The sequence below is a fragment of the Phoenix dactylifera genome, chromosome 3, assembly GCF_009389715.1.
Source record: "Phoenix dactylifera cultivar Barhee BC4 chromosome 3, palm_55x_up_171113_PBpolish2nd_filt_p, whole genome shotgun sequence".
Classification (NCBI taxonomy): domain Eukaryota; kingdom Viridiplantae; phylum Streptophyta; class Magnoliopsida; order Arecales; family Arecaceae; genus Phoenix; species Phoenix dactylifera.
This window is the reverse complement of record NC_052394.1, coordinates 19,461,462-19,468,237: the sequence shown is the minus strand read 5'-3', so window position 1 is coordinate 19,468,237 and position 6,776 is coordinate 19,461,462. Positions and strand designations below refer to the sequence as shown.

General features: G+C 46.5%; 1 long non-coding RNA gene across 1 annotated transcript; it reads left to right on the top strand.

Moving 5' to 3' along the window:
- The first annotated feature begins 925 nt into the window (after positions 1-925).
- LOC113463007 lies at positions 926-2,011 on the top strand. The gene is made up of 2 exons (XR_003386503.2): positions 926-1,021; positions 1,727-2,011. It is a non-coding gene; the product is annotated as an uncharacterized LOC113463007 (long non-coding RNA).
- The last annotated feature ends 4,765 nt before the right edge of the window (positions 2,012-6,776 follow it).

The window sequence follows — 6,776 nt, the reverse complement described above, 5'->3', positions numbered from 1 at the left end:
AGCCGCCGCCGGAGCCGCCAACGCCGCCAGGGGTCCTTTCGTCGACGACCGGAGGTGAGAAAGACATGTTTCTTTTTTATCATTATTTTTGGATTTGAGGGGAGAGAAATGAGGGATGGCAACCGGTCTTCATCCCCTGTTTTGGAAAATTTTTTTGATGGGATTCGGCCGGCCGACGGTGGCCGGCCGGGGTCAATCCGGCTGAAACGAGTTCGGCCGGAGATGGGTGAACAGGGGTCGGGCTTTCCAGCCCCGGTCCCTCTCTTCCCTTCCTTTCTTCCTCTCCTTCTGCTCTCCTTTTCGTCCGGCGCCGCTTGTGACAGTGGCGTGGCCGACGGCGGCTGGCCGAGCGCCGCCGCCGAGGGCCACGGTCGACCGCCGAGGGCCGACCGGAACCACCAGCCACCCCCCCCCCTCCTTCCTTTTCTTCTTCTTCTTCTTCTTCTTCTTCTTCTTCTTATTCTTTTCTTCTTTCTTCTTCCTGGGCGTATACCTTGCTTTGATTTCCGTGCCTATTTGGGTCTCAAACCAGACACAACAGACCCTGATCTGATTGAACCATGGGATTTAGCTTAAACTTGAGTTGGGTAGTGTGGATCAGACCGTGTACCGGTTCCACCCATTTCTTGAATTGGGTTGGGTCTGAGTTTAAGTGAATGGGTTTTGTTATGGTCTGATCAGACCTGGTCTGGATTGGGTTGGGGGTCTGTGTTGGGCTGAGTCGGGCCAAATTGGAACTGTGGACTGGTTTGGGTTGGGCCCGAAATTTGATATGAACCTGTTATCCGGTTTGGTTCAATTGGGCCTAATCTGTTTTGGGCCACAATTGACTTGGGTCTAAAGGATTCTGATTTTAGGGTATATGTTTGATCTTGGGGGCCCATTCTTGGATTTATGAACTTAGGAGTTTAAGGGGTTGAAATTAGTTTAAATTATGTTTCTTAATTAATTAAATAATTAATATTTATGTTTAATCAGGGGTTCGTGATATCTGTGGCAGGGATCTTTTAAGCGAACCCAGGTAGGTGACTTATTGCTTTTAAATCGAATTATAACATGTATCTTGCATATCTTGATGTTATGATTTATTCTTGGCATTATGTGTTAGAATTAGAATTAAATATTTATTTTTTTTTATAAACTGTTATGTGACTTATTATTGGGAGCATGTTCATGACTTTGATTTGGAAATTCACGATGTGGAAAATTTATTTATTGATTTTTAAAGACCGCGTGACTATAGTCTAGACCCCGCCAATGGGATGATACGTTGGCCCTGTCGACTTGTACTGAGGAACTGGTTCCGACACCGTGACCACCGGTGATAGAATAGTGGCGGCACAGGGGTGCGTTTTGCTCTGCGGAGCGGCTCAGTGGAGCGTGAGATTGGCACCAGGGGGTGCGGCACAGTGGTGCGTTGGCTCTGCGGAGCGTGAGATTGGCACCAGGGGGTGCGGCACAGTGGTGCGTTGGCTCAGTGGAGCGGCTCTTCGGAGAGTTGTATTGGCACTTCGGTGTAACCATGCCACTGGGTGATGTGGCCGTAGTCATGCGGTTGAGATATTTTGAGTCTCGGATCGGGTTTACAGATTATTGTGTGGATTTTTGGATTTATGAGTTTAGCTGCTTTTATATGCATTATGACATGTTATATGATGACTTTATTGCATGATGTCGCCTACTGAGCTGTTAGCTCACTCCTATTATTTACATTTTTTTTCTTCAGGTGATGACATGTGATTATAGGGATTATGGGACGGAGTGATCATGATGTATTTAGCTAGTAGACATTGACTTTCCTTTTGACATGTGTATATATTTATGGACATTTGATATGGAAACTGGAATTTATCTTTGTTTAGCTATTGATGGTTGATCTGATTTATCTGCCTTGCGCGCCTGCGGGGTCCGCCCTGCAGGTGCGCGGCGTCTGCTCGCGCCCCGGGCCCCGGGTTCGGGGCGTGACAGATTTATTGGTATCAGAGCATAGGTTAAAGATCACTAGGGACATTATAACAGAATCATAATAAATATAATAATAAATAATAATAATTAAAAATAAATAAATAAATTTAAAAAAAAACTTAGGAATATAGGGACACATGTGAAGAAATGATAGTAGGGTAGAAAATCTTACAGTGGATGGATCTAACCCTGATGTTGTGTTATTTGATTCTGGTGCTACGCATTCTTTTATCTCATCTTCATATGTGCATAAGTGCGATTTACACCACTCTTCCTTAGAGAGGGAATTATGCATTAGTACTCCAGCTGGGGGTACGATGACAGTTAGTCAGATCTGCATTTCCTGTCCAGTACTAGTTGAGGGTAGAGATTTGAGAGCTAATTTGATTGTTATGAATCTGCATGATTTTGATGTAATCTTGGGTATAGATTGGTTGGCTGCATACCACGCTACCATAGACTGTTTTCTGAAGAGGGTGACCTTCCGGATCCCGGGTATTGATGAGTTCAGTTTTATGGGTGATGACTGGGGTGTCTCTTTTCAGGTAGTGTCTGCTATGCAGGGCATAAGATCTCTTAGAAAGGAGTTTCCCATCTTTATGGCCGCAATTGCAGATTCTGGACAGTCTGAACAGAAAATTGAGGATATACCAGTAGTCAGTGAGTACCCTGATGTCTTTCCTCATGATCTGCCTGGCTTACCTCCTGATAGAGATGACGAGTTTGCTATTGATATAATTCCTGGTACTGCACCTTTGTCTAAAGCTCCTTATAGAATGGCCCCTGCTGAACTAAAAGAGCTGAAGGACCAATTACAAGAGCTATTGGATCTGGGTTTCATTCGACCTAGTGTCTCTCCTTGGGGTGCCCCAGTATTATTTGTAAGGAAGAAAGATGGTAGCATGAGACTGTGTATTGATTACCGAGAAATCAATAAGGTGACTATTAAGAATAGGTACCCTCTACCCCGGATCGATGATTTGTTTGACCAGCTTCAGGGTGCTCAAGTATTTTCCAAGATTGATCTTCGATCTGGATATCATCAGCTGAGGATAAAGGAGTCTGACATAGCCAAGACCGCTTTCCGTACCAGGTATGGACACTATGAGTTCCTTGTGATGCCTTTTGGTTTGACTAATGCACCAGCAGCATTTATGGACCTGATGAACAGAATGTTTAAGCCTTTTCTGGATAAATTTGTGATAGTATTTATTGATGATATTCTGATATATTCAAGGAGTCAGGCAGAGCATGAGCATCACTTGAAGATTGTTTTGGAGACTCTGAGGCGGAATCAGTTGTATGGTAAATTAAAGAAATGTGAATTTTGGTTGGACAGGGTGATGTATTTGGGGCATGTTATCTCTAAGGAAGGAATTATGGTTGACCCAAAGAAGATTGAAGCTGTGGTTGATTGGGGCAGACCGAATAATGTGTCTGAGATTCGCAGCTTCCTTGGACTAGCCGGTTATTACAGAAGGTTTGTGGAGGGCTTCTCTAGTATTGCTGGGCCCTTGACTCGACTCACTCGCAAAGGAGTGAAATTCGAGTGGTCGGATCAGTGTGAGAAGAGCTTCGAGGAATTGAAGCGCCGGCTAGTGTCAGCACCTATTTTGACTCTGCCAGTCACGGGTGTTGATTATACTATTTACAGTGATGCCTCCAAGAAGGGTTTGGGCTGTGTGCTGATGCAGAATGGAAAAGTTATTGCCTACGCCTCTAGACAGCTCAAGCCTTATGAAGAAAACTATCCCACACATGATCTCGAGCTTGCAGCAGTTGTATTTGCTCTGAAATTATGGAGGCACTATTTGTATGGAGAGACATGTCAGGTATATACTGATCATAAAAGCCTGAAATATCTCTTTACTCAAAAAGAGCTGAACATGAGACAGAGGAGGTGGCTGGAGTTGTTAAAAGATTATGATCTGACTATCCACTATCACCCTGGAAAGGCAAATGTAGTAGCAGATGCACTGAGCCGGAAATCTTCAGGAAATATTGCAGCCTTGATTACTACTCAGAAGGATATTCTGGAAGATCTGAGGAGAGCAGAGATAGAGGTGTATCTACATGAGGCTACTATGAAATTGGCAAACTTGCGAGTCCAGCCTACACTTATTGATAGAATTAAGGCAGCGCAAGTTGATGACCCTCGACTCCAGAAGATCAGGAGGGATATCGAGTCTGGTACACAGTCAGATTTCCGTATACATGAAGATGGCTCTTTGAGGTTTATTAACAGAATCTGTGTTCCAGATAATCCTGGTCTGAAGAAGGAAATCATGGATGAAGCTCACAGTACGGGATATACAGTGCACCCAGGCAGTACCAAGATGTACAAGGATCTGAAAGCGGTGTTTTGGTGGAATAACATGAAGAGGGAGATTGCCCAGCATGTATCTCAATGCTTAACTTGTCAGCAAGTTAAGATTGAGCATCAGAGACCAGCAGGTATGCTACAGCCTCTGCCGATTCTAGAGTGGAAATGGGAGCATGTCACTATGGATTTCGTATCAGGACTACCTCGTACCCTTAGAGGTCATGATTCAGTCTGGGTGATCGTAGACAGACTGACCAAAACAGCTCATTTTCTGGCAATCAAGACTGGGATGACACTGGAGAAGCTGGCAGAATTATATATCGAGCAGATAGTACGGCTGCACGGAGTTCCAGTATCCATTGTATCAGACAGAGATTTCCGGTTTGTGGCACATTTCTGGGGCAGCTTGCACAGAGCTTTGGGGACCACCCTTAGCTTCAGTACAGCCTTTCATCCACAGACAGATGGACAGTCTGAGAGGACCATCCAGATTCTAGAGGATATGCTGAGAGCCTGCTCTATTGATATGAGGGGCTCTTGGGATCATCACTTGTCACTGGTAGAGTTTGCTTATAATAATAGCTACCAGGCAAGCATACAGATGGCTCCTTATGAGGCTCTATATGGTAGGAAGTGCAGATCGCCTATCTGTTGGGATGATGTGGGGGAGAGGAAGATCTTGGGTCCAGAGATGGTGCAGCAGACAGTGGAAAAGATTCAGTTGATCAGAGAACGACTCCGAGCAGCTCAGAGTAGACAGAAAAGCTATGCAGATATCAGGAGGCGGGAATTGGAATTTCAGGTCGGAGATCATGTGTTCCTCAGAGTATCCCCTTCTAAAGGGATCATGCGGTTTGGAGTTCGAGGCAAGCTCAGTCCGAGATATGTGGGACCCTTCGAGATTCTCGAGAGAGTTGGATCTGTTGCTTATAGACTGGCACTTCCACCTGCTCTATCGGGAGTTCATTCTGTATTTCATGTCTCCATGCTGAGGAGGTACATTGCTGATCCCAGTCATGTGATTGAAGTGGCACCTTTGCAGCTCCGCGCAGATCTTTCTTATGTTGAGCAGCCTATCCGTGTAGTGGATAGGAAGGACCAAGTTTTGAGGAGGCGCACGATTCCTTATGTAAAGGTGCAGTGGAGCAATCACAGTGAGAGAGAAGCTACTTGGGAGCTGGAGGAGGAGATGAGAGAGAAGTTTCCTGCCATGTTCTCGGATTGAGGTATGTTTTAATTTCGAGGACGAAATTTTTTTTTAGTTGGTTAGAGTGTAAAGATCTGAATTTTGGGCCTGTTATTGGGCCCAAAGAACTGAAGTCGGCAATGGATGCCGACTTCAGTTCGCTCTTCATGTCGCCCCACGAAGACCACGCCGGCCGAACGGCCGGCGGGATCTTCGCACCTCCCCCCCTTTTCCCTCTCTCCCTCTCTCCCTCTCTCTCTCTCTCCCTCTTTCTCTCCTCTGAGAGCCTCATCCGAGTCCCATCCCTTCCCCATCTCTCTAAAAATTTGAGTTTTCCCCTCATCTTCTTCCCCCTTCTAGAGACAGTTGCCGGAGCCGTAGCCGCCGCCGGAGCCGCCAACGCCGCCAGGGGTCCTTTCGTCGACGACCGGAGGTGAGAAAGACATGTTTCTTTTTTATCATTATTTTTGGATTTGAGGGGAGAGAAATGAGGGATGGCAACCGGTCTTCATCCCCTGTTTTGGAAAATTTTTTTGATGGGATTCGGCCGGCCGACGGTGGCCGGCCGGGGTCAATCCGGCCGAAACGAGTTCGGCCGGAGATGGGTGAGCAGGGGTTGGGCTTTCCAGCCCCGGTCCCTCTCTTCCCTTCCTTTCTTCCTCTCCTTCTGCTCTCCTTTTCGTCCGGCGCCGCTTGTGACAGCGGCGTGGCCGACGGCGGCTGGCCGAGCGCCGCCGCCGAGGGCCACGGTCGACCGCCGAGGGCCGACCGGAACCACCAGCCACCCCCCCCTCCTTCCTTTTCTTCTTCTTCTTCTTCTTCTTCTTCTTCTTCTTATTCTTTTCTTCTTTCTTCTTCCTGGGCGTATACCTTGCTTTGATTTCCGTGCCTATTTGGGTCTCAAACCAGACACAACAGACCCTGATCTGATTGAACCATGGGATTTAGCTTAAACTTGAGTTGGGTAGTGTGGATCAGACCGTGTACCGGTTCCACCCATTTCTTGAATTGGGTTGGGTCTGAGTTTAAGTGAATGGGTTTTGTTATGGTCTGATCAGACCTGGTCTGGATTGGGTTGGGGGTCTGTGTTGGGCTGAGTCGGGCCAAATTGGAACTGTGGACTGGTTTGGGTTGGGCCCGAAATTTGATATGAACCTGTTATCCGGTTTGGTTCAATTGGGCCTAATCTGTTTTGGGCCACAATTGACTTGGGTCTAAAGGATTCTGATTTTAGGGTATATGTTTGATCTTGGGGGCCCATTCTTGGATTTATGAACTTAGGAGTTTAAGGGGTTGAAATTA